At 37.7% G+C, this 21,132-nt stretch overlaps 1 long non-coding RNA gene across 1 annotated transcript; it reads right to left on the bottom strand.

Moving 5' to 3' along the window:
- Nucleotides 1-5,515: 5,515 nt before the first annotated feature.
- Nucleotides 5,516-20,833, bottom strand: LOC133087683 (uncharacterized). Its single transcript, XR_009700430.1, has 3 exons — nucleotides 20,745-20,833; nucleotides 7,178-7,314; nucleotides 5,516-5,617 (listed from the first exon to the last, which is right to left on the bottom strand). It is a non-coding gene; the product is annotated as an uncharacterized LOC133087683 (long non-coding RNA).
- Between the last annotated feature and the right edge of the window lie 299 nt (nucleotides 20,834-21,132).

The raw sequence follows: 21,132 nt of genomic DNA, 5'->3' as shown, positions 1-21,132 counted from the left end.
TTTTTTAAACTGGCGTATAAATTGCCTCATTTAATCCTTACAGTAAACCTGTTAGAAATAAGGAAAATGAAAATTGGAAAAATTGATCGATATCGCTAAGTTAGTAACAATGGCATATCTGAGATTCAAAACTTGCCTTCTGACTCCAAACTCAAGTCTCACATGCAAGCACTAATAAGGCCTATTTCACTCTCTTTGAAACGCCGATCTCTCCCGTAGACTCCTACTGCTATGCAACTACATTGGTGCTGGCTCTCAGATCCTCAAGCCTGGATCTCAACATGTCTCCATGCATCAAAATTCACTCATCTCCATCCATCCTCTTAATGGTAATGCCAAACTAATATGCCTCAAACACCACATTTGTCATATCCATAACCATACAAAAGGTTTCAGCAGAATCCTATTGCCCTGAGAATAGGCTCCAAGGAAGAGCAGTGTTTGGAAATGGTACGAGGTAGGGAGAGGCACTCCCATATGCTTCTGTTGGTAATGGAGATCGGTATGACCTTTCTGGGAGAAATTTGGAAATATCCATCAACATTCAAAATACGAATACCCTATTCCTTTGCAAGTTGACTTTAAAGATTTATCTTATGGAAAACTTGCTTAAGAATACAAATATATATTACAATTCATGATAGTTGCAGAATGGTTTTTTAATGTAAAAGAAATTTTTAAATTAATTTTTATTGGAATATAGTTGACTTACAATGTTGTGTTAGTTTCTGCTGTACAGCAAAGTGAATTAGGTATACATATACATATATCCACTCTTTTTTAGATTCTATTCCCATATCAAAATTGTTTTTAACAGTTAAAAATTAGCAATGTAAATTTCCATCAACGGTGAAGTCATTATTTAAACAAGGTTTCATCTATACAATGGAATACAATGTAGTTACTTAAAAGACTGTTATAGATCTACACGCATCTACATGACAACATGGTCTATATAAAGTGAAGTAGGCAATAAGGGAAGTGTATTATGACCCATGCCCTTGTGTTAAAAATACATGTATGTGTGTCTGAATAAGATATACGTATTATGGTTATATTCACGTACATAATATTCATTAAACTAGAAATCAATAACAGAAAGATATCTGGAAAAAATCCAAATTTTTGCAAAATAAAGAACACACTTCTAAATAACCCTTATGTCAAAAAGAATATCTCAAGAGAAATAAAAATGTTTTAAACTGAATGAAAATAAAAATGCAATACATGAAAATACATAGTTTTGCAGCTAAAGCAGAAATTAGAGAGAATTTTATAGCATTGAATACATATGTTTTTTAAAAAAGGTCTCAAATCAGTAACTAATCTTCTGCCTTAAGAAGCTAGAGAGAGGGCTTCCCTGGTGGTGCAGTGGTTGAGAATCTGCCTGCCAATGCAGGGGACACGGGTTCGAGCCCTGGTCTGGGAAGATCCCACATGCCGCGGAGCAACTGGGCCTGTGAGCCACAACTGCTGAGCCTGTGCGTCTGGAGCCTGTGCCCCGCAACGGGAGGGGCCGCGATAGTGAGAGGCCCACGCACCGCGATGAAGAGTGGCCCCCGCTTGCCGCAACTAGAGAAAGCCCTCGCACGAAACGAAGACCCAACACAGCTATAAATAAATAAATAAATAAATAGAGTAGCTATTAAAAAAAAAAAAAGAAGCTAGAGAGAAAGCAAATTAAGAGCAAGAAAATCAGAAGGAAGAAAATAATAAAGAAACAGATAGAAATCAATAAAATTGAAAAAAGGAAAACAATACAGGTCAAGGAAACCAGAAGTTGATTATTTGAAAAGATTAATAAAATTGATAAACCTCTAGACAGACCGACCAAGAAAAACCAGAGAAGACCCAAATTACCAAATCAGGAATGAAAGAGAGGACATCACTACAGACCTTGAGACATTCAAAGATTAATCAGGGAATACTACCAAAACCTTTATGCCCATAAATTCAACGACTTAAATGAAAAGGATCAATTCTTTGAAAGTCAAAAACCACCAAAATCACTCAAGGAGAAATAGATCATCTGAATATTCTTATATCTATTTAAGAACTTCAATTTGTAGTTTAAAGCTTTCCAAAAAAAAGAAATTTCTAAGTCCAGGTAATTTCATTGGTGAATTGTACCAAACATTTAATGAGATAATAGTAACAATTCTGCATAACGTCTTCCAGTAAAAGGAAGACTTCCCAACTCAGTTTATAAAGCCATCATTACCCTGATACCAAAACCAGACCAAATAATTATTTTAAAAAAGTATAGATTAATGTCCCTCATGAACATACATGCAAAATAGTCAACAGAATGTTATCAGTCAAAACAAGCAATATGTAAAAAGAATGATAAATATCAACTAAGCAAGTTTTTCCCAGGAATACAAGGCTGCTTCAACATTAAAAATTAATATCCATGTAATTCATATTAGTCAAGAAAAAGGCATATGATCATCTCAATAGATGTGGAAAAAAGCATTTGAAATCAATATCCATCCATTATAAAAACTCTCAACAAACTGGGAATAGAAGAGACTTTTCAAAACTTGATAAACGGAATCTACAAAAATCTACAGTTAACATTATACTTAGTCACAAAATACTGAATATCCCCCCAAGATAGAGAACAAGACAAGAGTGTCCTTCCTCACAACTCCTATTGAATCTAGTACTAGAAGTGCTAGCCAGTGCAATAAGGGAAAAAAAAAAAAAAAAAAAGGAATAAAACATTGAGATGCTAAAGGATAAAATAAGACTGTTTCTATTAGCAGACAGCATGACTGTCTATAAAAAAAAAAAAATTTCCAAATAACCTACAAAACCTATTAGAATTAATGAGAGTTTATCTAAATCATAAGATCAATATACAAAAAGAATTTACATTTCTATATAATGGCAATGAATAATTAGAATTCAAATTTATTTTTTAAAGTGTCATATATAACATCACCAAAAAGCAAAAAGGAAAAACAATACTAAGATATAAATCTAATAAAATATGTACAGAATTTATATGCTGATTACTATAAAATACTGATAAAATAAATCAAAGTAGACCTAAAAAAATGGAGTCCTAAAAATCTGTTCATGGACTGAAATACTCAGTATTATAATATTGTATTGAAATATTATATAATACTGTAATATTATACAGTAATGTAATTATAATGCATTGCATTATATTGCAAGTGAGTTGTAATTTTATTATAATTACAAAATATTATAATATTGTACAATATTGTTTCATAATGTTGGACTGTACTGTAAAAACAATATTGTGGAGACTCAAAATTAATCTATCAATTCATTACAGTCTCAATCAAAATCCATGCAAGATGGGTTTGATTTTTGGTTTTTCTTTTTCTTTTTTTTTTTTTTTCTGGGGCAGTGGGGTGTAGAGATTGGCAAGTTGATTTTAAAATGTTTATGGAAAGAGAAAGGAACCAGAAGAGTCAAAACAATTTGGAGAAAGAACAAATTGAGGACTCACACTACTCAATTTCAAGACTTGTAAAGTGTCAAAAAAGAAACAACAGGCCCCAAATGGAGTCCCTTGTGCTCAGCCCCACATCAGCAAACCAAGACTAAACACCTAACCTAACTGCAGCTTCAGCCTCTCCTGGGGATGTGACCTTTAACCAATCAGTCTGGAATTAGCTGTTCAGCACCAGTGAGGTAATCTGCCTGATAGACCCTATCTTTCCCCAAAGGAAGGTGACCTTGCCTGAAACACTCTTTGCTAGAATAACTTCCTTGCCCCACCTTGTACTGCCTAGAAAAGTCTTCCATTTTGTACAGCTCCTCAGGGTTTCTTTCTATTTGCTGTGTGGGATGCTGCATGATTCATGAATCTTTGAATAAAGCCAATTAGATCTTCAAATTTACTCAGTTGAATTTTTTTAACAAAAGTGACAGTAATAAAGACAATATGGTAACGGTGAAAAGATAGACTCAACAATCAGTAGAACAGAAGTCCAGAAATAGATCCACACAAATATAATCAACTATTTTTGAAATTAAAAAGTTAAAAAATACACTTAGAATCTGCACTTAGTTTTACCTTAATATTCATTGGATTTCTGTACCAGCACAGTTGTCATAGTGATACATACAGTTGTTCTGAGGAAAGCTTGTTTGATTTGGTAACAGGATTTTTCTATATATTCTTCCTGAAATGTAAAGGAAATATTTCCATTTCAAGGAAATTGGTAAAATGGCCAGATTCAGAGAGAATGATACAGATTCTCTCCTAGGAACCTCCAGCACCTCAGAAGAGTAGATAAAACCTTGGGAAATCTTTCAAGAATTTCCTAAAATTAGACTTTTTGAATGACATACATGTTTTAGATATGGATTATTCGTGTTTCTTCTCAAAGGGTTTTTTGTTTATTAAATTAGGGAATTGAGGACAAGCTTCTTTTTTTTTTTGAGAAGTTACACTGTACCTTTACAATATAGCTTTCAACAACATCACTGGTGAGTTTTTATCATTTTGATAAATGCATGGAAGTCTCAATATGCTTGATAAAGGTCCTTACAAGACAATATAATGGAATTATTAACATATTACAATGTCTATCTTGTACTTATGGGCATGTATGAGTACTATTGCAAATATCTTGGTATCCTGGGTACCTTTAGTGAAATCCTCAGCATATTCTGTAATTCCCAGGCTTCAATTTCCTATGAATGTTCAAGATCATCTAGCAGCGATGATGTGAATGAAACACTATGACAGACAGTTAATTAAAATTATGCTAATGACTTTGCAGGGCACAGTCTCTCTGGGTGGTCTTTTGGTCTTTATTCTTATAGAACCTTTAGCTCACTTTCTTAAACATTTAAATCAGTTGCTATTGTAACTCTACAAAACCTGCACAAGAATTGGCATCTCTGAGCTGGTCTGCAGGTATTCTGGAGCATGGTTTTCTGGTATTGAGCTGTCCCTATTACACCATGCAATGTAATGTATGAAATGACCAGTGTTTCTATTAAGTTAGTCCCTTAATTACTCTCCCAGGTATTGGCAAGGGTCCCTAACCAAATCTCTCTCTGACTCTTCAAAATTTTATATTTGGTTCAGGGAAAAGGTGAGGTTGGAAAATATCAATTTCACATTCACATTTTAATGATCAGGCAAAGTAGCATTTTTTTAAAATCTACAAAATTAGAAATGCCTATGCCTTCTAAGTAGCAGTATTCTCATAAGGCTCTTAGTAGTGATTATGAGATATTTGCAATGAGAGGTGATGCTGGCACTATTTATAATTATAAGTTTATAAAATATTATAATTATGGAATTTTAATTTCAATTATATCTTAAATATTTGAATGCCCTAGCTTTGAGGGTTCTACACAAGTAAGTATCACAAAGTACTTCTTTTCAGTGATTACTGTTTTATCTCCTTTGGAGAGAAGATCTACAAATTAATCTAGAAAACAGGATTAAGCGAATCACTATAACCACATACAACTCAAGCATTTTAAGCACAGAGTATCAACAGTTTCAGAGCAGAGATTTTATTCAATAGTTGGTTACATTTTTATTAAAGAATTTATACTTTCCATTTTCTTCAGATTTCCTTTGATCAGGATCCCATTCTTAATGCCAGAATACCTACTGGGATAGAGAAATGTAGATTTTGAGGAACAAACATGAGATAACTGTGCTTGTTTAGATGAAAAACACATCAGGGCTAATCACATCTTAAAATCTTCAAATCTACAAGGTAGCAACTCAGAGGAACAATTCACTAACAACATCATTGTTTCCAACCTGTGTAACAATGATTCTTGAGACAATAAGAATCTTAGAGGAAACAGTAGTCACTAACTTTGTCAAGATAGGTCATACCCCATGCTATCATGTCTCCTGGAATATTTACCTAAATTCAAACCCAGAAGCTGTCCAGCAAAAGGGAGAAAGTCTGGCTTTGTAGATGCAGATGAGGATTGGCATTTACTTATGTTCAGAAAATAAACTCCCATCATGTCATACTGGGCAGGACTTTCCCATAAATTCAACTTTAATTGTATTCAACCCACAAGTCAACTTTGTTTCATTTTCCACGTTTTTGTTTTTCATCTAAGTTAGAGCCTCTGTTCCCTGGGGTGTGGCAACCTCAGTGGTCTTACCATCTCAAAATGCCCCCCCATCCCCTTAGCTTCAGCAAGCACCTTGAACCCTTTCTCCAATGATCTGTCTTCAACAAATACATAACGCACGCTAAGGAGACCTTTTCCTTCTAATTTTTAAATCCACATTTATTTGAAGAAGTTTATATATGCCTGTTTACCCTCAAATTACCAAGAGAATTGATAGTGGCAGTGATTTCATCACCAGGAAAGCTTTGTAAGCCATTGATACATTTTCAGAAAACTTTTAAAGACATTTTTAATAGAGGAAATTGGGTTTCTTTTGACTGTAGCTAATGTGAAACTTCAAATCTCAGCTCATCTGCATCTACGTGATTGAAACAACCTCTAAACTCGGAGACAAGCATTTATTTAACCCACAAGGCAATTTCTTTCCTCCATATTTTCTAATCAAATTTTAAAATGTTTCACAGAGATACGGTGGAAATACTATTTCCAGAGCAGCCCAATTTAGACATATGCAGACCTACAATACTCCTTCAGTGTGTATTTTTTTTTATCGAAGTATAGTTGATTTACAGTGTTGTGTTAGTTTCAGGTGCCCAGCAAAGTGATCCAGATATATATATATATATAGATATATAAAATATTCTTTTCCAGTGAGTATTTTAAATGTAGAAAAATCTGACCTCTGAACTACCAGTTCCAGTGAGAATTGTGAGATACAAAATACCAATCTCTGGTCTTTAAAATATAATTTTAGGTGAACTCAGTACTTAGGAAATATGAGTGCATTAATGGAATTAACTCAAATGTATAAAGACGGTTGAAGACACCTTAATTAGAAATCACACATATGCGTCAGGTTCTCCATTTCTGAACTTTCTTAAAGAATCTACTGTTTTACCAGAGCTGAGATGTTCTCCTTTTAATATAACAGCAGAATAACAATTCTGTATGTTCCTAGAGTAAAAACCAGGATTGTGCTGATACCATATTTACAACCACTGCTCCCCCGTGTTATTCTTTTATCTCTTCCTCTGCTAGAGTCTTTCATCAGTCAATCAGCGAAGGTCAGACTCACCTCGATGGCTCAGCACCCCAGTCTTCTTCCCATTCCATTTGGAGGCAAGAAATCTGAATCTTTACCGTGCTGACCTTATTGTTTTAGAAACTATTGATTGTGGCTATCAAGTCCCAACAGTTCACTGGCGTCAGTCTCTGGAAAAAGAAAGGCAGAAAGACAAGTCACATCCCTCTCCCTTCTCCGACCGTACTGACCCCTCCATTAGTTAGGTTTGGGTGTAATTAGACTGACTCGCCGCAGGGTGCAGCCCCTTGTCTCTTCCAACCCTCCACTCTGCTTCACCTGGATTTTTGGCCATACATCAGAGTACACGTCTGGTATGTAATGAGGAATGTACAGAGCCGATAGGGGAGGTCAGCGAGAAGTGGATGGGTCTCCATAGCGATGATTACGGAGTTACTGACACACAAATAAATGGCATGTATCACACTCCAGAACACTCAGGAAGTGTAAATCTCATATTTGACATACCCTTTGGCGAGAGATAGACTATATGAATCTTTTTCACATCACTAGAGCAGCTTTATACAAGGATACCCTGTCCTGGCATAACTTTCAACCTCAAAATGCTTTCCTTATCTGTCAGGAGTATGCTTTTTCACTGTACTTTTTTCAATGTATTAAACATTTCATACAATAATCATTAAGCCACAGCACTTCTGCTTCATGTGTGATCTTCTCCCTGGGCTGCTTGCTTTCTAATCTTGTGATTCCTTTAGTAATACTACTACTTATTGAATGCTTGCAATATTCTAGGCATAGTGCTAAGTGATTAACATAATTATGTCATTTAAACCTCAATAATCCTACAAGGAAGAGTTGTACTATTATCTCCACTTCATAGATAAGAAGGCTGAGGCACAGTGGGATTAAGTGTTTGCTCACAACCACACAAACATTAAGTGTCGGAAACCAGACTTTTAACCCAGGAAATATGTCTCTGTACCCGACTGCCTCCTTTTCATTAAATGAAGGAATGAATGAACTAAGCAACTACCACGCTCCCACCAACTCTGTGCCTGATCTGGTTGCTCGGTGCTGGGAATACAAAGGTGAACCTGTCATTGTCCCTGAGGAATTCCCCAGAATAACAACAGTGGGTGCCCATGCAGTTTTATCACAAGGGTACAATTATAATAAACTAGCTAACATGCATTGTTTGTTACACGCCAGACACTGCTTGAAATTTTTTATCTTTCTTACCTGACACAAACGTCACAACTCACCAAGGCAGGCAGTATTGTTATCCCCATTTTACAGGTAAGAAAAACAAAACACAGGAGAGTATAGTTGACTTGTCAAGGACAGCCAGCTATCAAGGTGTGGATGTGAGACACAAGGTAAAGTGGAAAAAGCCACAAAACATGTAGATAATGGGGTCGATTTCATAAAAGAACATGTTTTCCTTCAGTTGAGAAAAATCAGGGAAAACCTCATGGCAGAGATGGCATTTGATCTAGACCTTGAATTCTAAGAAGAAATAAGAGGATGAGCTAAGACATAAATGTAGAAAAACAGGGCAAATACTGAGAACAGCAAGTACTCCAGAGTGAACCATACAGAAAGCAATAATAAGTAAAGGCCATGCTTATATGAAATCACATGTGTGAAACTTTTGAAAATTGTAAAGCACTATAGAATTTTTTTTAAATAAAAAATAAAAATAAAGCCATCTAGGTAGATTTTGATGCTCATGGTATCCTTGAATTGGTGCTCTTAAATCACACAAAGGTAAACAGATTACAGAATTTAACTTGTAATCCACCTGTACAAACAGAGATGAACATGCTTTTAGAAAATGATTACACCCATTTTCCACATTTGACCTGGATTCTGATGTGAGTTATAGTGGAGTGGCAGCCCAGTGCCTCCCAGCTGCTATCTCTGTCACTGGTGTGATCTCAGGGCAGATTTTTCTCACCTTGTTCTTATCAGGCACTGTATCAGTCAGGGTCCCAACAGGAAACCAAAGGCACAGTCCAAATGGGATGATGTTTTGGAGGCTTTGTTTTCATGGAGCCTCTTATAAAGCTGTGAGTGCAGTTTCAAGTCAGCAGTAGGGACAGTGCCGGAAACTGAGACCAACAGTCCCAGAATCTTTCCCTGCCTCAGCTTACAGGCACCAGAGGGAGAACTGAGGACACAAAATGTGAGACAGCCCGTAGAGGAGGTGACCTTGAAGGCAGCAGTGACCTTCAGTGGAGGGCAACAGCCAGTCTGAGGAAATCTTGAAGGGAACCAAGGGAATAAATGCTTTATTTCCTTCCCACCCTTTAGATCTGGCAGTGGGTAGATGGGACTGCCCACTGGCCTGAGCCAACTGGGAACCCTAGGGCATAGGTACCACAGGTGCTGTCCAAATAAGTCAGCAGTGAGAGGATGTGATGGGGGTGCCTGGAGGGGCAAAAGGAGCACATCTTGTACATGTACATAAAAACGTGCTCTGCGTGTATGGAACGACTGGCGATTTTTCAGGAATATGTGGTTTGAATAATCATTAAAATATGAGGAGATGGTCCTGATTTATATCGACTCTTTTAGGTGATTACATAGGATCACTTGAAGTTAATGACTGACTACCCCTTAACAAATGACTTCTAATACTTCCAAAGTAAATACACACTCCAGGTACGAAGATATTCAAGTAATTATGTTGTAACTCTTGATTCAGGCAAAAGAAACTCCAGAAAAATCATTTGACATTTGGTATTTATTTTAATGGTTGAAGGGTTTTTGAAATAGGTATGGCGTTTTGCATGAAAACATTCACTTAGGCCAGTGGTTTGTAAACTTGATTATATATTGAAATCCCCTGGAGAGCTCTGAAAAGCACTGATGCCTGGGACCCACCCCCAGAGATTCAGTTCTAGGGGTCTGGTTCCAGCCTAGGCAAAAGAAGTTCTAGATATTCCTCAGCAGAGTCTAATTTACAATCAAGGATGAGTATCACTGATTTAGCCTATAATGATGATTTACATAATATGATTGTATTATTTATCAGATTCTCATAATATAATTGTATTATTCCCGTTAACTCATATGACATTTAGTCTTCTTCAAAAATCGATCATAAGACAGTTAACTGTATATTCAACTCAATCATGAAATAAATTGAAAGTAGCAAATGAACCCTGCCACCATCCCTTTAGTTTCACTCCATGTCAACCTCACCTGAATCAAACAATTATATTTTACATGGAGAGCCTACATTTTATCCTAAAGTTGCTAAGGAAACAAGTTATTGAAGCATTAACATGTTTAAACTATTATGATGATATTTTGGGTATAAGGAGAAATTACAAAAGTGAAAATGCTAAGGGAGATTGCTAGACATAAATGAAAAAGCATGGACTTTGATATCCAAAAGCCCTAGGAACTAATTCTGATACCAGTTCTTTCTACCTTGCTCTTCCAAGTGTGGTTCATGGACCAGCAAGCAGTTTCAGCATCACCTGGGAGCTTAACAGAAATGCAAATTCTCAGATCTCACCTCAGACCTCCTGAATCAGAATCTACACTTTAATAAGACCTCCAGGTGATCTGAATGCACGTGACAATTTGAGAAGCAAGGATATACTGGATATAGAGTATATTGATCAGGGTTATGTACAATTGCAGGTAGAAATATGCAAGCAATAGTGGCTTAAACACTACAAAAGTTTATATTTCTCTTTCATTCAAAAGAATTCCAGAAGTACGTGGTCCAGAGCTGATATCATGTTCTGTACTGTACAATCTATACTGTCAGGGCTTTTCAGTTCTTGGTAATGGTTGTCTCCTCACAATCTAAGAAGGCTGTTGGAGCACCAGCCATCGTATCTATGTTCCTGCAAGAGGAAAGAAGAAAGTATCAGGGGGAGGTGTCAGAGATACAGTCTTCTGAGACACTTCTCTGAAGTCACACACATTTGTTAACACCTCATTGGCCAGAACATAATCCTATGGTAACACCTAAATGCAAGGAATGCTTGAAAAGTAATCATTATTCCAGGTATTCTTATAGCCAATTAGTAATCAGGAGGGTTTATTACTGATGAAGTTGGAAAGAGTAAATATTGGGAAACAACCAGCATTTCATGTAACCTTGGGCATATTATTTAACCTCCCTGAATCTCATATTCCTCTATGCAAAATGTGAATAACAAAACCCACATAACAAAGTTATCACGAAGATGAAATGAAATGAATATAAAATATCTCACACATAGTAAGGACTCAGTAAGTAATAACTCTTAATTTAGAAGGAATGCTTCAAGAGCTCACTCTTTATGTAATATATAATGCTGGTCAAAAAAAATAGCAAGTAAATGTTAAATGTTATTGCAAATATTAAAAATTGATTACAATTTTGTCTTTTAGAAAATTCAGCCACAAGCAGATCCCAAGGGAGGTTTTATCGACTACAGTGGTATTCTTCCCTGGGCCACACCACAGCAGTCCTATCCAGCATCCTTTATCACTTCTAGATGAGGGTCCATGCATGAGAAAAAGCAGCACAGCATAGGAGTTAGGGGCTGGACTCTGAAACCAGAAAGTCTGAGGCTGAATTTGGCTCCATTGCTTTACAGCTACGCTATTTTTGTCATCACTTTTCAGCTTCTGTAAAGCTGAAATAATAATTCCCATCTCACAGGGTTATTGTGAGGATTACCTGAGTTAGTATAAGTAAAAGCACCTAGAAAAATGCCGAGCTCATAGTAAGAGTTAAGGGTTAGCTATTACTATCAACCATGCAACCTAGGGTGAATTGTGTGCTAGGAAACAGTCTTTTTCTACAGTAGGACTTGTCTCTTAATAACGCAGCAGTTTACCAGCTAGGGTTTAGTTAACGTGCAAAGGTCATTCATACAGCTAATTCTTGGCTTTAGAAAGTATAGGGGAAAAAATCAATAAATACACAATTAAAAAGAAAAGGAATTAACGTTTTCATGTTTACATGGGTCTCCCTCTTAGGAGCCTTCTTGATAAATACTTGCTGATACTGCAATCAATAAAGGGAAGGATTTGAAGATCACACCTCGCAAGAAATAGGCAGCAAATGGAGAAAAAGTTCACTCAAGTCCTCTAGGATATGAAAGAATAGAGTTAATTTCGGATAAAATATTTAGTTGAATGAGGGTGATTCAAAAATTGCCTTGGTTAGAACACTCTGAAGTTTGTCCCACTGTGAGGAGACAGGTTCCTGCCCCATTTGCATTCATGTGGTTTATATTGTTCTTACCTAATGAGATACAGAAAACCTCCCAAACACTGACACATATAAAGCATGCTTCACTCAGCGTGAAGGTTTGAGACATCAAGGATACCCTGAGCATCCTCAGATTCCAACAACTTGTCAGACAAATTAACACCTTCTCAACCAAGGGTAAAATTGAGTTTCACATTCCTCCCTGGTGGGGGAGAAAGAACGAAGGGGAAAATCACTCTGGTTTAATGCTTCCTTTGTTAAGACAAATACAGAGAGCCTTATCATCTCTGTATGGCTCTCCCTGACCTCCTGATTTTTAATTCATTGGTTTTAAATGATGCTGGACCGTCAAGATCCTTTTGTCAACTCTTATGGGCTTACCCCAGAAGACAGATTCTCTGACTTTTATCAGTCAAGCTTATTTCTCTTTGTGGGCGTTTAACAAGCTAGTCTTAAAGAAAAATTTAAATTGTGCTAACGTGATGAAAAAAGTAGGTCATAAATCGTAAATAAGATCTTAAAATGTTATACATGGTCACTTTTTAAATTTTACAGACGTTTTAAAAATTCAGTTGCATCCAGTTCGTGGTCCAAGTTAACCATTTCAGGGAGTAAGAGGATCACACTCATTGCTTTAAAATTTCTCCATGGGAGCTTGAGAAGAATGCCACCTTGCACCTGTGTACAAAATTTACCATGTTCCTCCTTCCTTTCTTTTTTCTACAGTAACTTTTCATTTTGTAAAGTGGGATAAAATACATGAAAAAAAATGTTTTGAAAAGTATTTTGTGTGTTATTGTCATTATAGTAAAAACTATACCTTTCTAGAGATTAATCTCATAAAACCCCTAAGCTCCAGAAAAACTTCAGAAACCCCTCCCAAACAGAAGATTTGTGAGGATTACCTGAGTTAGTATAAGTAAAAGCACCTAGAAAAATGCAAAAAGGCAAAGCTGGTGTCATCAGGGAGGACCTGGTGGGGGTCCATCTCTGATACCCTGACTCGCGCACTCACTCTGGGGCAAGAAGGTTGAGCTTCACCAATAGCCAGGATCTATTCTTAGGAAGACAGTTTTTCAGTGGAACCCAAAGCAGGTAGGAGAATGGATCAAATGCAGAAGAGGCAAGAAGAAGAATGAGAGAAGAAGAATCATAGAGTTAGAAAACTAGAAGAAATCTGGGAAATCACCTCCTCCAATCCCCTCATTTTTCAAAACAATAGGAACCAAGGGCCACTAAGTGACTTTCCCATGGTCACATCACTACCCTGACCCCCAGTAGCAGGGGCTGCAGGAAAGGCACTATATGAATGTCACAGTGGGTGTTCCCCCACTACCATGGCAGAGAAGACAACCAGCGACAGAGCAGGAGGCAGGATGGAGGCTCCCGGGTGGGAGGCAGGATGGAGGCTCCCGGGTGGGAGGCAGGAGGGAGGCTCCAAGCAGGTGGCCCCCCCTCATGGGTACACAGTCCACACTCTCATCCTGAATAGAACGAAAGGCTGAGAAAGAGGGAAATCCTCCTGCCTGACAATTGAGCTCGACATAGGTCTTTTTTGGCCTTTAGCCTCTAAAACATCGACTTTCCTGGTCTCCGGCCTGCTGACTGCAGGTCTTTGGGACTTTGCATCCTCCATAGTCATGTGAACCAATCCCTTATAATAAATCTCTCTCTCTCTCCCTCTCTCTCTCTCTCTCTCTCTCTCTATATATATATATGTATATATATACACACATACATATAAAGAGTATATATAGCGTGTGTGTGTAGAGAGAGAGTATACATATTTATAGAGAGAGTATATGTATATATATGTGACTGTGTGTGTGTATATATATATACACATCCTGTTGGTTCTGTTTCTTGGAAGCACTCTAATACATACAATGTAATTAATTTTTAGCTGAATATATACTCCCTTTCCTATAAGAGTTCAGCTCTTTGTGGCTGGAACCAATCTACTTCTCAGAATATTAATTAGTCCAGTGTTATTCACACAACTGGTACCCCCAAACTCCAACTACACTGATATAGGCTGAGAATTTGAACAGTTGCTATGTCAAAGCAAAAGGGGTTAAAAAGCTTTTTGGAGGGATAAACCCAAGGCTACTTTCGGATGAAGACAGGAGTCAGGTAATGATATTAGAACTCATCAAAATGATTTAAAAATAGGAGGCAATTCTAATTTGGCTTCTGACCCAGTTGACCATGGGAAGTGCTGGCCTGGCAAAATGCTCCCAAGACTATAATAGTACTTCCCATTTAAAATGGGTGAGAAGTAAATGTGTTCGGGGAGATGACTTTTTGTTTTCCATTCTATCTGGAATAAGCACATCAGGGCAGTTATTTGAATTCAAAATCAACAGACTTGGACATTTTTACTGTAATTATGACATCATTATACTTAAGCTTCCTAATTGCTTAAAAGTTAAAATTAAAATTAAATATGTAGGTGGTACAGCAAACTTTAAAAGTTATTTTCCAACCATTAAATGTAAGCTGTAATCCTGGACTGGATCCTGGGCCTGAAAAAGATCACAATTAGCAAATTTAACTAAGATCTGAAGATGACTGAGTGGAATTAAATCCGCGTGAATTCCCCGATTTTGATCATTGTATCAGGCTCAGGTAACGTTAACATTGGGAGAAGCTGGGGGAAGGGCATATGGGAACTCCTCGTTCCATTTTTGCAACATTCTTCTAAGTCTAAAATTATTTCAAAATAAAAAGGTAAAAGTTTTAAATTAAATCACAAAGTCCAAGTTAACCACAGAGTTGTGGCATTAGGCGCTCCATAAGTTAGCTCTCTCCAGAGCTGTTGCCCTCAGCGAGGCTAACCACACTGCAACAAATTCATTATCCTCATGGTGTTTTCCTTAATTTACTACTTCCCGCTTGCTGTGACTGAAGTATCCCAGTTGAGTTCATTTCCAATTCCGCGAAAGAGAAGAGGAAGCTGTTGAAAGCAGGACGTGATTGTGATACCACAGCAGCCTCGGTGTGCTGACCGGCTGCCAAGGATGCGCTGCATTTGGGAAACAGGGGCCCGCCCTTTCTAATGTGTGCACATCCTAAGCAATTACAAATTTAAAAAAGAGCAAAAAACACAAAAATCTCAGTGGTGTGAATTTCCTGAGGAATGTCAAAATGTCATTCTTCAGCAGAAACCAAGCAAGGAGAGTTATAACAGAAACATGGAAGCAGTTTCTTTCTCTGCTGCTTTCCTTAGGTACCACACTGCCATTTCTTCTTTTTTTTTTTATAATTGAAGTATAGTTGATTTACAATGTTGTGTTTACTTCTGCTGTACAGCAAAGTGATTCAGCTATACGTATACATACATTCTTTTGTATATTCTTTTCCATTATGGTTTATCACAGGATGTCGAATATAGTTCCCTGCACTATACAGTAGGACCTTGTTGCTTATCCATTCTATATATACTAGTTTGCATCTGCTAATCCCAAACTCCCAATCCTTCCCTCCCTCACCCCCACTCCTTGGCAACCACAAGTCTGTTCTCTATGTCTGTGAGTCTGTTTCTGCTTCATAGATAGGTTCATTTACATCATATTTTAGATTCCACATATAAGTGATATTATATGATATTTGTCTTTGTCTGACTTACTTCACTTACCATGATAATCTCTAAGTCCAACTGTGTTGCTGCAAATGGCATTATTTCATTCTTTCTTATGGCCGAGTAGTACTCCATTGTATATGTGTACCACATCTTCTTTGTCCATTCATCTGTTCACAGACATTTAGGTTGTTTCCATATCTTGGCTATTGTGAATAGTGCTGCTATGAACACAGAAGTGCATGTACCTTTTGAATTATGGTTTTGTCCAGATATATGCCCAGGAGTGGGATTGCTGGATCATGTGGTAACTCTATTTATAGTTTTTTGAGGAACTTCTCTACTGTGTTCCATAGTGGCTTCACCAGCTTTTATTCCCACCAACAGTGTAGGAGGGTTCTTTTTCTCCACACCCTCTCCAGCATTTTTTATTTGTAGACTTTTTTTTAATTTTATCCCAAACAATCTTAATTCCACTCACCATGACACTATCAAAATGTCCTCAATGAGGTCAAAATTTCTTTTAAGTTTTCAGTTCAAATGAACATATTTCAATCCTAATTCTGTTTGCCAGATGACAACATTTTCTCCCATTTACCAGTCCTATCATATCACCTTCCTAGATGTCTACAGTCTCATTCCCTCCTGAGAATTTGTAGACTTTTTTAATGATGGCTATTCTGACCGGCGTGAGGTGGTATCTCATTGTACACACTGCTGTTTCTGGCTAGAAGATTCATACCACAAACCAGGATGTTCATCATCTCCTGGTTTCAGGTAACACAGTCAGAGTCTCTGAACCTCATACTATTCTGTCAACTACATTCTATAAACCAACAATCAAACCGCTAGAATGCTTGTACATCATTTGTAGCATAAAAAGTTTTTGCGTGTTTTTTTGCATGCTTCTCAGGGGAAATAAATGAGTGGTGGTATGAGAGGAATACTTGAGCCTCCCTCCCCACCCCGACTGTTTTAGAAGAAATAGGTATTGTTTTACACCTCCTGCACTATGGAGAGGACCACTCTTCAGGTACAAAAGTTATACCCCTGGTCTGATCCTAACACTGGCCAGAAACTCTTGGGTAGGGTTACATCTTATAAAGAACAAGAGACAGTTTGTTAACTAGATGAATACATACAACCTGTTAAACTGTGGGTCCAGAACTGTGCTATTTTGACCCAAACGATGCTGCAAATTTCTATCCCGATAGTGGGCTGTCTCTTGGTCAATCTAGAAAAATAAAGAATCAAGAGGAGTCTTCCAAGTGAAACCTTAGCAAGGGTAAATGACTTTTTAGGTCATCTGTCCTCTCATGATTTAAATGTGTTTGGTAGAGCTGGGGAAGATTATGTTTTGCGAAAGGAAGGTAAAAAATGCAAAGGTCCATTTTGAACTGCTGCAGAATGCCAGGAGCGTTACAAAATGGTCCGTGGTTCTCATGCAGGTGTGGGTATATAGTAAGGGCACGAGCTGTAGAACTTTTGCACGCAGCTTCGTCTGTACACAGATGAAGACAACTGGAACAGCCACAAGCAAATCATAAAACAAGGAAATTTGCCTCGAATGACTCTGTCTTACCTCTTCTGCCCCAGTCCCTGCGCTTCAGGAAAACTGGAGTTTTCTGTCCCCAGAGAGCCTGCCCCCATCAAACCAGAAAAGCTCTGACACCCATATTTACCTCCCTGCCCATATCCCGTTACACCAAGTTGTGAGCTTTTCCAAGTGTGTTCAGCCTTTTAATCCTGTGGACTAGGAAGCTTTGTTTTCTTTTAAAAGGACAGGGGTGGGGAGAGGCAGGGAATAGTTTTGCTGAGAAGCAAAGCTTTCTTTCCTGACTCCATAGAAGCAAAGGTTACACACTTGGCTTCTTTTAAGGAACCAGAGATGCTGAATCAACAAGTGAGTCTCCCTAACTCCTTTCCTGGAAAAGCCTTAGCTCCTCCCCCAACCCTCATTCTCCAGCTCCCTTTCCTGTTAGCACACCCCTCCTCTCTGTCCATCGCTGTCTGGGCTATTTCCTCTGCTTCCCATGCTCCAGCACCTAGAAAAACCTACAGATTAAGATGGGAGAGAAGTAAAGGGGCTCATGAGATCTGCTCAAAAGCAGAGGCTCTCAGGAGATTTGTAAGATGACAGAAAGAATCCATACCTTTTAAGGCTGGATTAAGAAAAGAACTCATACCTTAAATTATTAAAAAGTGGTTGAGGTCAAAGTAACCCCCATTGTGAAAGAGTAACGTAAAAATTTTACCAAAAAAAAAAAATTGGGTATACCTGAGTGATAGTAATGATAGAAGTTAGGATGAAACAGAACAGGTTATTTGGAGAAATTTCTTGATTATGAAGATGAAGTTACACAATGAAATTGGACTGGGTAAAATGTTCATGATCATATTAGATTTTGAAAGAATTATAGAAATTGTCTCATTTCATTTCTTATCCAAAGGAGGAAAATTTTATATTCTAATTAAAAACATTTATTTCCAAACTGAGGAGGTGAAGAGGTATGAATCTTTCCTAGCTGTGTGTTCTCAGGCAAGAGCTTACCTTCCCTGGGCCTGAGAGAAAGCTAGGGTCATCTGAATCCAGCCAGCCTCTCAAATTCTATGGTAGGATGCACATAGCTTTCAATCTATGCTGATTTATAAGGTGTTACAATGGTGTTTATAAATTTTACTAAATATATATTAGACTTAATGTACATTTAGTTCAACATAAGAGCAAAATCTTCATAGTTTAAGGTTCATTACTTTGAGTATCATTATCTGCTGTTGTAGCAAAATGCACAATCAAAACAAAAAGAATCCTGTATTGTGTGTAATGTTGCCTTATTGACACATGTTAATGATGTTGAGCTCCCGACCATAAATAATTCATATTTCTGGAGGAGAACAAGAGTCTCTTGGAGACCCCTTCTGTGAGTTTCTGAGTTTTCACCCAACACTTTGAGATAACCAACATCAAGTCTCTACATACAGATGGCCAAGAGGCACATGAAAAGATGCTCAACATCACTAATTATTGGAGAAATGCCAATCAAAACTACAATGAGGTATCACCTCACTCTGGTCAGAATGACCATCATCCAAAAGTCTACAAATAACAAATGCTGGAGAGGGTGTGGAGAGAAGGGAACCCACCTATTACTCTTGGTGGGAATGTACATTGGTGCAGCCACTATGGAGAACAGTATGGAGGTTCCTCAAAAAACTAAAAGCAGAACTACTATATGATCCAGCAATCCCACCCCTGGGCGTATATCCAGACAAAACCATAATTCAAAAGGTACATGCACTTCTGTGTTCATAGCAGCACTATTCACAATAGCCAAGACATGGAAACAACCTTATATGTGGAATCTAAAATATGACACAAATGAACCTATCTACAAAGCAGAAACAGACTCACAGACATAGAGAACAGATTTGTGGTTGCTGAGGTGGAGGGATTCAAGGAGGGATGGAGTGGGAGGTTGGGATTAGCAGATGCAAGCTAGTATATATAGAATGGATAAACAACAAGGTCCTACTGTATAGCACAGGGAACTATATTCAATATCTTGTGATAAACTAGAATAGAAAAGAATGAAAAAGAATGTATATAAAACTGAATCACTTTGCTGTACAGCAGAAATTAACACAACATTGTAAATCAACTATACTTCGATAAAATAAATTTTTAAAAAATTCTTTCCTCTTCTATCTCCTCTCTGCCAAAGCTGTCAAACAAGGAGGGACCACCCATTAGCCAAAAAATAAAAACTAAAAACACACACACACATTCGGACTTCCCTGCTGGCGCAGTGGTTAAGAATCCGCATGCCAACGAAGGGCACATGGGTTCGATCCCTGGTCTGGGAAGATCCCACATTCCGCGGAGCAACTAAACCCATGCGCCACAACTACTGAGCCTGTGTGCCACAACTACTGAAGCCCGTGCACCTAGAGCCCGTGCTCCGCAACAAGAGAAGCCACCGCAATGAGAAGCCCGCGCACTGCAATGAAGACTAGCCCCCGCTCGCCGCAACTAGAGAAAGCCCGCGTGCAGCAACAAAGACCCAACACAGCCAAAAATAAATAAATAAATAAATTTATTTTAAAAATACACACACATTTAGCTACAGGAATATGTGTCCTTTACTTAAGAATGTATGTCAGATGAAGGGGAAAAAATACAAAGAAATTCCATGTATATGATTCAAGCTCTCCACCTTCACTGGACACTGATTGTGACTGACTCACAGAACACCCTCTCCAACTCAAACTGAGCAAAGCTACTTAAACATGACACTTTTAGAGCTTTTTAAGGAGCTAATTAATTCATTTGTTGGTTCCATACAAATAAGGTCCATTTTTATCTTCTTAGCCTCAGGCCTAGACTCTCCGAAGGCTGTAAAGCCTGCATAATGACTTCATCTGAATTTCACTGTTTTGGAGCTAGTTTGGAACAATTACATGACCAACTTATATTGGTCATCTCAGAGAAATCTCAGATCAAGTTCCCACACGTACCCCTGCTCATCCTGCTTCCTTCTGTGTCACCACCGACATGAAGGAGTTGAAAATTCCAGCATTATGAGTTGATGTTATTGGCCTTCTGGATCTTTTTACGGTTCTGTTCCTGGTAAACTAATATAAATTATCGTATAACCAAAGTTTAAGAAATTTTAGTGCATTACACAACATTGTTAATCAACTGTATTCCAACATAAAGAGTTTAAAAGAGAAAGAAATGTTAGTGCATTTATAAAGCTAAAATTAAACTGAGTCTTAAAAAATAAAATTACACTTACTTCGACTCGCATCATTTGGAAATAGTCCACTATGCCAGCTACCCCTTCCTGATCTGGCCTGAGTTAACTCCAATTAGGAAGTAACTGTTAGTGGCCTTTCACACTAGTAATTGCTAATGAGCAACTCACTCCAGATATATTGGGAAACTCAAAGAAGTCAGGTTATTTGGTCGGGAAGTTACCTTTGTTGGTGAATCATTCTATGAGCCTCCCAGACAACAGAACAAAGTGGCTTAGATATTAACCTAGCATCCGCCTGACTCAGCATAATCAGTGTCATTTTTGAAAGGGAGAAATTGGTTTTATAAGCTTTCTTGCTTTCAGAAAAATAGTCTTAGGGACTTCATTCTACCATAACCCAATCAGACTCTCTTATTTTCTTTTTTCT

The sequence above is a fragment of the Eubalaena glacialis genome, chromosome 3 (assembly GCF_028564815.1).
Source record: "Eubalaena glacialis isolate mEubGla1 chromosome 3, mEubGla1.1.hap2.+ XY, whole genome shotgun sequence".
NCBI lineage: Eukaryota > Metazoa > Chordata > Mammalia > Artiodactyla > Balaenidae > Eubalaena > Eubalaena glacialis.
Note: the sequence above shows the minus strand (reverse complement) of the source record. Positions and strands in the feature narration are given on the sequence as shown.